This window comes from Biomphalaria glabrata, chromosome 13, assembly GCF_947242115.1.
Source record: "Biomphalaria glabrata chromosome 13, xgBioGlab47.1, whole genome shotgun sequence".
Taxonomy (NCBI): Eukaryota; Metazoa; Mollusca; class Gastropoda; family Planorbidae; genus Biomphalaria; species Biomphalaria glabrata.
In genome coordinates, this window is record NC_074723.1 from 7210849 (window position 1) to 7227075 (window position 16227).

The following is a 16227-nucleotide window of genomic DNA, read 5'->3' on the forward strand; positions in this document are numbered from 1 at the left end:
TTAAGGCCTACTGTATTTGTTTCTTTTTGGCTACAATTCACTTGTAATTCATTCCACTGTGATGCGAGCAATGGCTCGCGAGGTTGTGATGCGGCCATCAGAATAAACAAAGAAAACAATTATTTTTTTTTGGCCTCCATTTTCAAGCTTCTGTATCCGCCACTGAGACAGGTACACTCGCAGCTCGAAAAGTCTGGACTGTCTTTAAAACGTAAGGAATGTCCCTATCCATCGTTTACCATGGCCTGTGACTCCGCGCCAACACCATCCTTCTGCGAAACCAACTTGAACATCCCGACTACTTTCATCCCGCCTCTCCCCCCTTTTTCTTTTCCCCTTGCACACTCCATCGGGAAAAAAAAAATCGCCGCCCTCTGATTCTCGTCTGAAACAGAGGGGCGCGCCGCGTCGCGGTGTTCAAGTCGACTAGTGTCGGTGCTTTGTCCCGCCCCCGTGTAGCATAGAGAAAAGAGAAAAAGAGGACGAAGTGAAAAGCCCTCTGCCTCTCTCACTCTTGCTTGATTTTACTCTCGACACCCCCTCTCCCATTTTTTTCTCTCTTTTCATACCCTACCCCCCACCTCTCTGTCTCGCTCGCTCTCTCACTCTATTTTACAGCGATCATTCACAGCTTTTTAGTCAGCCGAACTAGTCGCGAGGGCTTCGGTGTGTGTATTTGCAGCGGTACGTCGAATCACAACAAACGCTTCCCCCCATTCTTGCACTGACATAAAGAAAAGGAAAAAAAAAAAAAACCCGTGGGACTGTGAATTGAAAGGATAGACAGATAATAAAGAAAAGTAGTTTTAAAAACATATACACATTCTTAGATAGAGCGCGACACACACACACGCGCGCACGCTCTGTTACACAGTCAAGAGAAAAGTGTGTTTAGGGTTGAAGTTTCCGACACAGGATAAACCGTGTCGCGCTTTGTAAATATTTGGTTTTGTAGCCTATGCACAGAGGGCTGGATTTATCTCCGATGTGATTTCTGATTGTGGATTTGTTTATATAACTTTCTTTACAGGTAGGCCTAATTTGAAGTACACAATATTTGAATCTCTTAGACAAAGAATCGACAGATGCCTATCTAGTCTATAACTAACTTAACTTATAGTCTGATAGTTATTAAAAGTTCTTAATCTAAGTCTAGATCTAAACTAAACTAATCTTAGTCTCTAACTAAAGCCTAAAAGTTAGTAAAAAATACTAGATCTAGATCTATTAGATCGATTTCTCTAGATCTAGAATCTATAGATCTAGAATAGTATAGATCTAGATCTAAAATGCTAGATCAAAATCTAGATTCTAGATCTATCTATAATAATCTATTATTGACAAAAGACAAAAAAAATCGGAACAATCAATTGACTATGATTACATCTATATAGATCTAGATCTAGATTCTAGATCGTGCCGTATTTTAAGCATTTAGACTTGAGTCTGTGAGATCTGAAACGGGCCTAAAGTGCACTAAACATTTTGAGCTATGCTATATTTTATAATGGGTCCCTTTAATAAAGGCTTTATAAGTACAGCAGATAGTAGATCTAGATTTAATCTAGCTTGACCTGGATCTTTATAGTCTATAGTCTATTCTATATATTTGATCTCAGTGCTACTATTTCTTGGGGCTTTGGGGCCCTAAGCCTAAGCTACAGCTTGTGTTGCATAGAAATAGAATTATACCAGAAAAGGGCATGGCATAGCTAAACCCGGCCCTGGGCTAGATCTAGATCTAGATATCGATCTAGAACAGATGAGGTCCAGGAATTAAGAATCATGAGACCCTAGAGTAGTAGAGAGTTCTAGTTTAGATTCTAGATCTAGAATCTATGTAGATCTAGATCTATATCTAGATTAGATGTAGATCTAGTTCTTTAGGTAACTGGTTTAGTTTGCCTGTTGTAAGGGTCTATCAGCTCTAGCTTAATATATAGATCTACATCTAGATATAGATACTGATACTCTTTATTTACAGAAAAGTCCACACCTATTTTTTAATATAGATCTAGATATATTTATTTATAGCGACAAAGTTAGTGGTTGTAAAGGTTGTGCACTTGAAAACGGCAAGCGAGTCAATGAATGAAGTGTACGGATGAATGAATGGCATCTCAATCTACAATCAATGGACACAGTGTGTTTACTATCAAATCTAGATTCTATATCTAGTGTCTATCTACCTTGAACTTTTGAAGGAATGAATTCAAGGAATGCTCCCGCAAATTTTGTTGAGATTAAACTTCTATTTCTGGTCTGGTAAGGGGAAACTTCATTGGTTGACTATTTTTATCTATTAGATCTAGAATTCTAGATATTATTAGCCTAGTTCCCTTATTTTGTATTGGATTGCAAGCATATTAAATTATGAAGTACACATGGACATGAATAAAGCTGTGGCGTAGGTATGTACCCATAAACTCTTGGACCCTGGTTCAAGAATAAAATGTTGCCCCCCCCTCACACAAGACACCCGAAGTTTAGTATGACCTAAGAAAAATAATAGATTCATAATTTATTTCTCCGTAGGCTACATTTTAAAAATGCACTTTATATCTTTTGTGGTACAAATTCATATTTCGTAAACAATTAGATCTACATGTTAGAACTAACAAATGAACTTATACAAAAAAATAAAGACAGTTCATTGCCTTTCCAGCATTTATCGATATATGTCGAATTTTTTATTATTTTTTTTTTATCAATGGATACGATATTTGTTTAACAGAGTTGATTTTATTTTTCTACGCCGCTCGATTATAAATAGCTAGAAACATTGATTCTAGATCAAGATTTTTGATTTTCTTGATAAAACATCCGTCAGTTGAAGAAGTCAAGTTACAAACTCCGAACTAATGTTGGAAGTCTATCTTACATGCACTGGTATTAGTACCTAATTTCCACACGTAGGCTACGACCATGAGTGTGTGATACGCCACGTCTGGACACAGCAGATGTAGCATGAAACACAGTGGTAGTATTGAGTTACTATTGAGTAGGCTTACAGGCCCCACGTTCTGCTTCCCAAGCACTCTAGATTCGTGGTCTATCACTTCATCACAACCAGATTGTCGCAATCAAGTCATGTTTTGTTGTCAAGTAGGTCGCCGCAGATAAACTTTGCACTGTCCCCTATCAGTAGGGCCGACAATTTGCAGTTTAAATTGTTAAAGCGTTCGAGGTGTAGTGGCTATCTGCTGGATTTTTATGCCAATAATTTAGTTCATAATCATTTTTAACGTTGAATCTACTTAGTTATGTCTAAGTACAGTCCGTCACCTTATTTATGGTTACCCTGATGGGTCATGTATTCCATTTTGTTCGAAGTGTTGCCATAGTTCAAGGTGCCCGCCCCTCCATGTGCTTTTGGACGCCCCCCCCCCCTCTTTCTCTTGACTTGTAGGTTCCACTTCACTGCCATCCTTTTGATGCTAGTTGCGATTTGCATAAAGTGTGACCAATCCAGCCCCATCTTCTCTTTATTTCTTGTTAACCAGGAGTTTGGCTGGTTCTTTGCAGGAGGTCGCTGCTGCTGACGGCGAAGTTACTGTGGCGGACGGTGTTTAACATTGCTACAGTGGTCACGTGGAATCTCAAGTCTACTAGAAAATTTTAGCTTGAAAACAAATATTGTAACGTCTGATGTAGGCTAGAGCTTGCCAAATTTAGATTTAGACTAAAGCATGTTTAAATATTTAAATATTATTATTATGATCACTGAGAACAAAACAGACACAGCAAACTGATAGAATCATAATGAATTTATCTTCAGACTATTCCGAAACTTGTAACTATATTTGACAATCACCCTTCTGTGAGTGTTCTATAGTAAAGTAAAGTAAAGTTCCCCTTTCAGACCTTGGAGTCTATAGGGCAAATGATGTAAAAGTGATCTGATTCTGTGGCCTACGGTTAACGAGGGTGTCATGAGGCCGGCACAACGACCAACCGCTTTTACTTTTCCCCAAACTAATGTCAGGTACCCATTAGAGCTGTGTGGACTCAGAGGCGCCCAAAAGATCCCGAAATAAAAAATCCCAGTCCTCACCAGGGTTCGAACCCGGGACCTTCGGTTCGAAAGCCAAGCGCTTCAGCCACCGCGCATCCGTGAGTGGTCTATGTCAAGGTCTAATAGACTGTTAAGATTAAAATATTTTAAGAATTGAAAATTTCTCACATGCGTACACATTGCATGCGTTACGAAAGTCGAGTTCCGCCTTGGGCTATGTATAGATCTAGATCAGAGTTTAAAAATAGCTTTTCAATCAAGTGTCGATTTATCGCAAATGGCGGCGTTTGAATTGATTAACTTCACACCTAGAAGTTAAGTTCATTCTCTCTGTATTTCTAGCATTGATTTAATTATACAAAATTAAGCGCCACCGACTCATTAGCTGAGACATTTAGAACATTGGGAGAGAAGAGAAAGATAAGAGATGCTCGAACTGGGATCACAATGCCGGGCGTAATCGGTGGGTTAAGGCAACTGATAGATCTAAGATGAGAAAATAGACTTCATTTAAACATTTTCCCAATTGTCAACGAAGTGCTGTTGTAGTATATAATGTTGATATTCAATATGTTGTCAAATAATAACACTTCTTTTCAAGAATATCAATAAAGTGTGTGAGTGTGTGTGTGATTACAATCTGTGTGTGTCGAAGTGTTAGGTGTTGGAAACATGTAGATCTAGATCTAGAACCTTATCTGCTGTCAGTTTATTGTTTGGAAAGATACGATAACCCAAAGTCATGTGCTCTTTGAGCTTGCCACTACTAAGTAACATACAGCACAGACTAGAGAACCCTAACCTAAGTGACAGTGTGAGAGCCTCTGACATTCACTGTACAGGACAGACTAGAGAACTCCAGCCTAATTGACAGTGTGAGAGCCTCTGACATTCACTATACAATACAGACTAGAGAACTCCAACCTAATTGACAGTGTGAGAGCCTCTGACATTCACTATACAATACAGACTAGAGAACTCCAACCTAATTGACAGTGTGAGAGCCTCTGACATTACGTTACATTGTTATCTCGGAAGTGACTCCAAATGTTGACACAACCTGTCCTCAACCTCCCCCCCCCCCACCCGGAATGCACTTCTATCCAGACACAATGGGTGTGCAGTTATCTAAATAAAAGTATCACTATTCATTGTTACGCATGGAATTTTAAATACAGAATTAGGCGCTACTGTCACTTTTTTCCACACACACTCTTTCTCTCCCTACTTCCGCCTCTACTTTATCTCTCTCTTTTCTCTCTCTCTCTCTCTCTCTCTCTCTCTCTCTTTTGTTACGCTCTTAATCATCAGGTGCTCTGTAGACATGTAAAAATGCAGACAATAACAATAATACGACTAGACAGTAATTGCAGTATCAACACTAGTGTCACTAAAGGTCGTGAGAGAAACTGACTTATGCAATGCATTATAGAAAACATAAATCCAAATGCCACTGACTCACTTATGCCCTGACAAGGATTATGTGTTATCAATAGTGTGGTTTAGGCTATTCGAAAGTTGTTTTGTTTCTGTTTGTTTTTGCTTTTCACATAGGCCTACCTATTCTAGAACTTTATAAAAGTATTCATTTTCTGGTACATCTAAATGTCTGGATTTAAACCTAGACTTTTTTATTGTTATTTTTTTATTTAAAGGATAACCTAAAAAGTTATTGTTTGTTCCGAGTTGTGTTTGAATGGCGTTATACCATATAATGATCTAAATTCTAGACCCAACAATCGCAAGAAATTTCGAGATGTCGGCCATTTTTTTCTGCGATTAAACCGTAATTCATAAAAGAAAAACAGGATGATGCTTAAGAAATTTGTAGCGCCTTATTGTTTATGCAAAATATTTGAACTATGGGAATCATTGCAGTTGGGTTTTAAAACTGAAAAGCACGAGTTTTGTTTTCAGACGAAGAGTGAATTTTGTTTTCTTAAAAAAAAAACAATCAACAACATTCCGTTTTTCACTATCGGGGTAGATAAAATAGCGTAAAAATGAGTGAATTGAAATAATCTCTTTGGCCAGTCTGTATAATTCATTATCTATGGCCACAAAATGATTAGCTATTGTCTTTGTTTCAGAAGCCCCTGTATTTCGTATGCAACAGCGAGAGAGATCTTAGTGTTTTAAATGTGATTAGTCTTTGGTTCCTTCATAATCTTATTGTCTTGTTTTAATTTTTTTTTCACTTTGTAACATCGTCAATAAGCTAATTTTAAAAATATAATTATATTTAAATATTTCTATATTTCTTCGCTGGTGCCATTAGTGAATGGAATGGGTTGCCTGAATCAGCCAGGAAAACCAACGATTTAGCAGAATTTAAGTCATTGATTAACATGCATGACTAGATTGACACATGAAATGCCAAGGACGTAATTATCTTCTCTTTTGAAGTAACGTCTGTAATATATAAGATAAGATAGGCCTATACTGCCCTATACTAAAATATTTTATATGAAGATTTTGTTTCCCTTGAAAAAAACATTGCACTCACAATAAAACTGAAACTAAATTAAACATTTCGTTTCCTTGTTCTGAACTTAATTAACATGATCGAAAAGCTTTCTGGAGATTCTGTTCGCTTGAGTAAATTAGCCAGGTTTCGCTAAATGACACGTATGTTAAACACAGGTGTAATGTCCATTTTAATTACCATTTCTGTTGACTCGTCAAACGTTGAACAGATCTGATTTCACATTACCTTTCGTGCATTCACCCGTCCATCTCTGCGGCATTACAGCCCAATTGAGGAGCCTGGCCTGCTCTAGCACATCTTTCCATCTGATGTATCTTGGGCTTTGCCTCTCTATGCCCGGACTTGTAGCTGTTGTACATCTGCCTCTGTACATCATCAAGCCGCCGTGCTTGTGGTCTGCGTTTGGGACGCTTGGTAAAGTACAAGTAAAGTTCCCCTTTCTGACCGTGTGGTCTATAGGGCAGAGGATGTAAAGGTCATCGGTTTCTGTGGCTTACGGTTAACGAGGGTGTCACGTGGCCAGCACCACGACTCAGAGGCGCCCGAAGATCTTAAAATAAAAATCCCGTCTTCATCAGGATTCGAACCCCTGACCCCGATTCGGAAGCCAAGCGCTTTACCGCTCAGCCACCGCGCCTGATTTGGGACGACTGCCTATCGGTCTTTGCCCTTTCGTGTATTCACTGTAGATTACTGTAGCGGCATTTTGATCGTCTTGAAAAGACTTGAGGCCAGCAATAGTTTTGAAAATAAATTTATGGATATTTTTTTTCAGGAACAACAACAACAAAAAAAAGCAATGACTTTTAAATTTGTTTCTACAATGTTTTCTATCTTATTATTTTATGGCTAGAACCGCAACTTAGAAAAAACTTTCCACGTTTCATACGCTCATTTTTAGCGGCCCCCGAAAGGGGAAAAGACGCTATTAGTTTTGTGTGAAATTTCTGTCCGTCTGTCCCGTTTAGATCTCGTAAACAAGAAAAGATAGTGAATATCCGACATCATAATATTTTAGTCCATTCAAAGTTCTGATGCAACGGCTACTTTTTTGTTTTCTAAAAATAAAAAAAATCGAATTTTTTAACCACTTATGCAAGCAGTTTTTTCATAAAAATACACCACTTTTACTATTAATAGTAACAAACATTGGAGGCTCTTTAGTAGGGGAGATGACTATTTGTCATATTTTAACATTTATGCAAATGGTTTTAGATTTTTGTCTAAAAATTATTTTTTTTTTACAATTGTATTGCTACATTATGTAAGTTCTGTCCTCATAACTACTACATTTACCCAAAAATAATGTTTACTTTTTTTAAAGAGATATAATCTATTTATAATAATCTATATAAGTTGGACATAATTGAAAACAAAAATTAATAAGTAGTCGTTCATATTATCATGTAAACTACAGTGTACACTAGTACCACTAGAACACTCAACTAAAGAATTTTTTTTTATGGAAATGTATGTTTTTTTTTCTATATTTTTGGGGCATTTGAATAAGAGATTGACCCTTCACAAAACAGTTATATCAATAAGATATTCATGATAAGACATCAGTTAGGCCATGTTCACATCTAAATTTCAATTCACTTTAACCTATTCTTTGGTCTGCTGGACCGCTGGGGCACCACACAAGATCTGTCAACCTTCTTTCTCCATTCTTCTCTGTCATTTGTCTTTAATAGAATTTAATTCTGATGTTCTTTCTGAAAATATTGATACCTGCCTTTTTACCTGCCTGGGTGGACCACTTCGTGGGCCGATTTTGAGTTTGTGTTTCCACACAAACTGTCTTTGTAACCTTGTTTTGTTCATACATTATATGATAATGACAGTAATATGCTATATGGAAACTTGTTTAGATTTAGTCTAGTTACAATCAAAGTCTCCCTCGCATTGCTTCACATTGAAACGTTCATTTATTTTGATGGTCCTTGAAATCTAGAAACTTATTTCCATATCTCAACGTCAGTTCCGATATCTAGGTCTGTTGTGAACCAAAAGGTAGCCGAGGTTGTGACAATGCCGGGTTAAAGGTTAAAGAAGGAGCTAGAAATACAGAATCGTACTTGTGTGAATTGGCTTGAGAATACATAAAACACTAAACATAACTTACAAATAGAAAATATAACCTAATGAAATACTCAGAAAGACACAAAGACAGAGGCACATTTCTTATTTTCCATTCGCTAAAACAAATTCGTACAAGTGCTCCTTCTACCCTAGTGCCATTAGAGCATGGAATGGGTTGCCTGAATCAGCCAGGAAAACCCACGACTTAGCAGAGTTTAAGTCATAGATTAGCACGCATGACTAGATTGACACATGAAATGCTTAGCGCCGTAGGACGTTATTATCTTCTTTTTTTTTTTGAAGTAATGTCTGTAATATATAAGATAAGAGAATAAAACTAAATATATTGAAACAAAAGCTGTCTAGTACTCTCCAGGACAGAAGATTTAAAAGTTAACTTGCAACAGTAGATAAAACATTTATTGAACAAATCTTATTTTAAGACTAAGACTGCTTTATTGATCCTTGTGGAAATTTGTTAAGATTACTAGGACTCTTTTTCTCATTTAAAGACAACGCAACTGTACAACGAAATATAATTCTTATTTCACTTTTCAAGACAAAGTCTTTTAAGAACACTTTACTTTCCTCAGTTTGAGAAACGCTGATATTTAAAAAAAATGTTTTTTTTTGTTTGTTTTTTTTTCAAATAGAAACATTGTTAACATAGTCCTGACTTTGTAGAGTTAGGATGGACCTGTGAACAACTGGGTTACAGTTGGCTGATTTCATCACAGTTGACAGATCTTGTCCTGAGAATTCTTACCTGGCCGCATCTTATATAATAGATTGGTTCCCCCCCCCCCTTTCCCAACTCCATAGTTCCATTTCGTTTTTCAACACCTTGAAATTGTGCGCAGCCTTACCATCCCCCCTTCCCCCTTCCCTCTATTCTTCATTGTCCGTTCTCAATGACTTTTTGTCCTCCCTTCTGTCTGTCTGGGGTAAGCATGTCTTTATGACATCGCGGCTCTGTGTAATTACTTAACGTCATTCGGTGTCAGAGTGGAAAGAGCTTCATCTTTGACTAAATGTAAAGGTGTAAACGAAGCGGAAGATAATATTCAAAAGATGAAAAGCTATTCTGACATACTTGAAATATCATAGATCTTGGTCACTCACCTGAAACAGGTGACGAGGACAGCCGATTGCTAGAAATAATATTTATTTAAAAAAAAAAAACACAAAAAAAAAAAAAAACACAAAAAAAAAAAAGCAAACATCACGGTACATGCAGACGTGGCAGCGATAGGCCGAAACTAACCCTGCCCTGTTTGTAACACCTCCGATATAGAGGTCACGGAAGCCACGATTGTAATCGGCTTTCCAAAGCGATAACCGGACCCTACAGCCATCCTCGAGTTTATTGGAAACGAGATTGTGCCCATATTCGACTACGAAGGAGGCTCTTACTAATGTATGTCGACACTAATCACACCTAGAGCTGTCCTTTCTGCCCTTCGAATTTATAACTTTAAAATATTATACTGTTGCACTTTTTCTCTATCATTTTAAGTTTCTCTGAGGAAAACAATGACATGGGAGATAATAATTATGTGAGGCGTTTCTTCAAACAATAATTAACAGTTATGTCCCATGTATAGCAGTTAATTTAATGGTCCGTGTTAATAAGCGGTTTAAACTCTCTCTCTCTCTCTCTCTCTCTTTCTCTCTCTCTCTCTCTCTCTCATACACACATACTTTCTTTTTCTCTAATTTTCGTTTCCCTCTTTCTTTCATGTTATCCCTCTCTTCCTCTCCACCCTTCCTCTGAATTAAAAAACAAAAAAAAACACAAAAAAAACGTTACTACCAATTGTATGTCTCACTGCATGTTTGGTAAGCCTCTCGCTTCAATCGAAGGGTATAACTATAACATATAAGTCATACGTATTTCTTTCCCCTCGGGGGCCCCGCTGATTGCACCTCTCGCGCCACGGTTCACGCCAGGGATTAGTTCTATTGTCACACTATCTCATAGACTTTGAATGAAACACTAATACAGTCACAGCCTTTCAGATCGTAATCTGGCAGTGGATTTAAATACATAGGTTAGTGACAGTAACCTGAAAGCAGAGCCGTGTGGGTAGACAATGCATGTTAAACAATGTACTAGTAAGATTGACGTTGTATCGCAAGAGTATTACGTGTACATTGGTTTCGTCTCGCCATTTGTCGAGGTATACTATATACTGTATGAGATAGTTTTATAGCATTAATATTGTGTATTGTATGCAGATTTATCAAGCCGTTTTACGTCTGTCAGTGGCTTAGCTAGGTATTTGGGGGCCAGGGGGGGGGCTCAACCTTTATCGTGGCCCCTGTATTTTGACATAAAAAATCGCGATATGTTTGTAATAAATATATACACGTCTAAAGTCCTATTAATACAGTATATAAGTAAAATCAACACAAATAATCATTCAGACACTTTTAATGAATAAAACGGTTGTTTATTGGCGAGATAATGCACAAGTGACAAATCTCAATTCATATCGCCTCACGTCGTGCTTTCTGTGCAGCAAAGGCATCTATATCTAGATCATTTCTTTCTAGCGTTTTTGACTCCAGGCGAATAGCAAAATTACATGGCAGTGGCGTAATATTTAATATGAAAAAAATAAAACATCCATTATAGGGCCCTTCTTTAAGTGGGGGGCCACGGTGGAACTTTTGAATTTGATCCCCCCCCCCATCCTAGTAGCTACGCCACTGCCGTCTGTGTTGATACCGTTTGTTGTATCCACAGGCATCTAATACAACTACACTGTTATTGGTGTATTATTTTTGTTAAAACATAACGTACAACCCTCTTTTAAATAGAAATAAATAAACATAATTTTTTATTGACATTGTACAAATGGCAATGGCCGGATTACAAAGTTAAAGAGTGAGCGCAGTGCTTCCCATGACTACGTATAGTGCTTCCCATGACTACGTATAGTGCTTCCCATGACTACGTATAGTGCTTCCCATGACTACGTATAGTGCTTCCCATGACTACGTGCAGTGCTTCCCATGACTACGTATAGTGCTTCCCATGACTACGTATAGTGCTTCCCATGATTACGTATAGTGCTTCCCATGACTACGTGCAGTGCTTCCCATGACTACGTATAGTGCTTCCCATGACTACGTATAGTGCTTCCCATGACTACGTGCAGTGCTTCCCATGACTACGTGCAGTGCTTCCCATGACTACGTAAACGTAGTAGCGAATTTCGCATTTTCAGTGTATCTACAGCGTTGATCTTCAATGTCGATGATGGATGTAGAAATGCCCAGATATCGAGCAATTTAAACAAGTGTAATCGTATCGATTAATTTGGATCAGTCATGTCATATAGTCTTAAACATAATTGACCTAGACATAATAATAGAATGTGTGCGAATAGAATATTTTCACCCATTGTTTTTGTTTAGATTTTACCTTTGTTAATGCGCTATGATCCTATCACTTTCTCAATGCGCTATGATCCGATCACTTGTCAGGACCAGTTGGGAAAGAGGGAGGGAAGAAGGGGGTATCTTGGTGAATGTTTACATGACCTTTATAAAAAGAGTAAAAAAAAAATCACTCGGGGATCAAGAGTCCTCAAAAGGGGGGGGGGACTCATTCAATTTATACCACCACGTCTGTCAAGTACGATTTATTTCCCTTGTTCAAATAATTACCAATAGTTAATTAACTAGGAGGCGCGGTGGCTGAGCGTTAAAGCGCTTGACTTCCGAACCGGTCGGTCCCGAGCTCGAATCCTTGTGAAGACTGGAATTTTTAATTTCGGGATCTTTTGGGCGCCTTTGAGTCCACCCAGCTCTAATGGGTACCTGACATTTGTTGGGCAAAAGTAAAGGCGGTTGGTTGTTGTGCTGGCCACATGATACCGTCGTTAACCGTTTACATCATCTGCCCTATAGACCACAAGGTCGGAAAGGGGAATGGACTTTTTTTTGTTTTTTAGTTAATTAACTAATTGGTTAACATTTTAAAAAAAAATTGATTCTTGTATTTTCAGGTAAAAGAAATAATTGTGCATAATTTCAGCTTGATCCGAGATCGGGTGTGGGAGAAATAACTTGACAGGTCTGGTGGTTTAATTTGAATTAGTCATCTTGAGGAGACTTGAGCCCCGAGTTTGAATTCAAGTCGTACACAGTTTTGATGCATTTAAAAAGTGATCACTGAAACATTCACACAGATACCCCTTTCTCTCCCCCACCCCCTTTTTTTTTCCCTCTTCAGACAAGTGATAGAATCATAGCGCATTGAGATAGCTAAAAGCATGAAATTGTACTAAACAAAAACAATTGTCAAAAACTCTTCTGATCGAACATATTTATTACTGTTAGTCTAGATCTATTACAAATTTAATTACATGACTGATCCAAACTAATTGATACTATTACTTTGAATTACTCTTAATATAAACCTTTTTTTTTTCTTTCTTTTTTTTTTTTTTTTAATTGATACAATCACTTTGAATTACTCTTAATATAAACTTTCTTTTATTTTTTTTAATTAATTTTTTTTATGTGCGCTATGATCCGATCACTTGCCAGGACCAGTTGGGAAAGAGGGAGGGAAGAAGGGGGTATCTTCTGAATGTTTACATGATCGTTTTTAGAAGAGTGTAAAATGTTCATTCGGTGATCAAGAGTCCTCAAGGGGACGATTTATTTCCCTTGTTCAAGATACCAAACAAAATAATGAATTACCAATAACGTTTACTAACATATAAGCTAATATAAACAGCTATCAATGCCAATCTAGCCAAGTCTACAAAGTGAAATGAAACAGCTGTAATGACATGGCTACTGACCAGACGCTTCTGATAGATATATTGCTTCCGCCCTTGATATTTTGTGTGTGTGTGTACTGAGATGGGATGGACGATTGGAAGGAAATTCATGACAATGGAATCTCATTGTGGCGCCTTTCAGTATGTTTAATTTTGTAAAGGAAAATCTGATTCCCCTCCTATGTAGGGCTGTGAAAAACATATGAAATGAAAGGATCTTGGACTATGTCTTGCTGGAGTTTAATTCATTTATGACTCCAAATAGCATTCATAAATTTATGTAGACTAATTATTTAATTGATACATTTTTGGTTGAGTCCATTAACAGTATATTTCAGAATTGGTTTACTTGGTTCACACAGACTCCGTGGAATTAATATAATTATGCTTTTCAGCGGTAACATTAAAACTCCACTATTGTACAAAAAGTACGTTAGCCGTGTGTAGCCTCCCTTCGAAAAGTTAAAACCAAAGGACTTAAAAAGTCGAAACAAATCATCAGTTATCGTTACTTAATCTTCACACCAGTCTATAGACCAGGGACACCGAAGAATTCTTTTCAGGTGTACTGCTCAACGCTTTCTTTAGATCTGCCGAGCCTTTGTCTATTTTTTTGTTATTCCCTTTTCCACTTATCTGTGTGCCAAGATATCGTTTTCTCTCCAAAGAGAGAATGAAAAAAAAAAAAAAAAAAGGTGAAATAATTCAATAAAGACATAGGGAGGGCTAAGATTACCATTTTATGAGCTCCCTTGACAGAATGCTCGAAGTCTGAAGATAACTTGACAAGACTTTCGCTTGTGGACTGAATGAATGACTACGTACGCATAAACTCATTTGTCACTGCTGCTACGGATGGAAATGTTCCTCCGGCCCCTTCCCGCTTTTAGCTAATCTAACATTTGACCCATATCTGACCTACATAGCTGGGAATATTTTTTTTTTATCACTGATGCCAGGGCGGAAAAAACACAAGATATAGAGAAAGTGTAACCGGAGCTTATTTCAGTTGGACATTAACCGTCTTCGCCTTTTCACACTCTCAGGGGGGCGTGTCTTCAAGGTGGGGCGAACAACGTTTAAGGGGCTCCCCAAAATTTCGCTAAATAGTTAAATGTTACAACTGGTTCACCAATTTTTCTCAAGACTTTCAGTTTTTACACACTGGTTGCGCATTGGAACGTAGTGGTCGAGATTAAAGGGAGGGCGCTCTTGATTCAAGGTCTGGAATTCAAATCCTTATGGGCGCTTGGAATTTGATCATGGAATCGTGGACGTCTGCGAGTCCCGCCAGCTCTAATTGGTGCCTAGCATTTGTAGGGTTAAGAATAATAAAACCGGTTGGTTGAAGTGCTGACCCTTTTTAGCCACTGGTCATATGTCCACTTGACCTCCATGTGAGACACAAATGTTACGTGAGCCAAGTAGACTCCTGATAAAACTAAATTATGCCTTTAACGTTTTGGATCTGAACCAAACCATCTGTAGTTACGGTCATGAAACAGAGTAAATTGACCGACAATACAAGCAAGTTGGCCATTGGCACAGTCCCATGCTATTTATGTTGAGCTTTGCCATCAGAACTCCTAGCTAGTTTCACATGTAAACAGTTAGTTATCACTTATATACTCAGATCTCTGGTCTAACGTCCTCAGTGCAAGTGCTTATAAAATAGCTTAGGGTTTTGTGTACATGTCTAGCAATGACCTACTACTGGCAACGTTCCAAACCAGGTCCAGGTGTCAGAAACATTGGTTGAAGTTGAAATGTATTCAGTTTTTGGTATATTTATAAGCATTACGATTCGAAAACTTTGAAAACATGGTCTGGAAATATTTTTAGGTTTTATTTGTGTCAATTCGTTCAGTAGTTTCACTTATTGTGTTGGTAGCGTTCAATTGACTCTCCTCGGTCCTTTGAGAGCGTGGGTTTGAATCTCTAAAACTTGAGTTATGTAACTTCCTTTTCCATTCATGAAGTGTCATGTCAGCCTAGCAATAGATACGTCACATTTTCCTAACCTAAACAGGCCCAGCGATATTTCTTTTAAAACTCTTCTTAAATCTCTCTACACAGTAAAGACGATTTGCCGCAGAACGGATATGGAAACCTGGAAGTCAACTAATGTATAAACTTTCTATTCCACGTTTGTTTGAGGTCTTACGGAAAGGCCGCTATTGGTATTGTGCTGTCTGTTTGTCCGTTCGTCTGTCACATTTGGATTTTAAACGCTAAAACTGTTAGTGAAATTTCGAATTCCCCATAACATGTATCGACCTCAAATTAGGCGTTTGGTCTTCTAAAAGTAGACTCGGTTATTTTTTTTTTTTTTTTTTTTTATTTAAATCTGCTAAATGACTTTGGTTATACACGTACTCCTATTGCAATCAAGATTTAAGTTTTAATAATTAATAGTTAAAGTACTTATGATCAAAGGAATGAGGAAAACAAAACGTCTTATAAAAGCCTACACTCTTGTTGTAAAATATAAAAAAAAAACCTAAGCATACTTTATGTTTTTTAACGGAGTTCTATAAATTAAATTCTTATTATTAATAATATAAGCACATAATTTAAAAACTATTTTATTGGTAGTTCGTGTTACAACCTCAGTCTTTAAAGATAAAAGAGAATAAACCCAACCACATAAAATGATTTATGTAATGTTGTTGATACTTTCGCACTGTCAACTTTCAGATAACACTTAAACTGATACACGTCTTTTCACTCTAGTAATCTGAAGTCGTCCGTGGTCTACCAAGGCAGCTGACGACAATGCCGCTTACCTTGCATCACTACATAGCCACCTACCAAATCGTTAACCTCTTCCCATCGTCACCATA

General features: G+C 37.6%; 1 protein-coding gene across 2 annotated transcripts in view; it reads left to right on the forward strand.

Moving 5' to 3' along the window:
• Positions 1–629: 629 nt before the first annotated feature.
• The window catches only part of LOC106071274 (D-glucuronyl C5-epimerase B-like), a 65580-nt gene continuing 49982 nt past the window's right edge, over positions 630–16227 (forward strand). For both annotated transcript variants that reach the window (XM_056007581.1, XM_056007582.1), the window contains exon 1: positions 630–1030. The gene's annotated coding sequence lies outside the window, so the exon portion shown is untranslated. The remainder of the gene's footprint in view (positions 1031–16227) is intronic.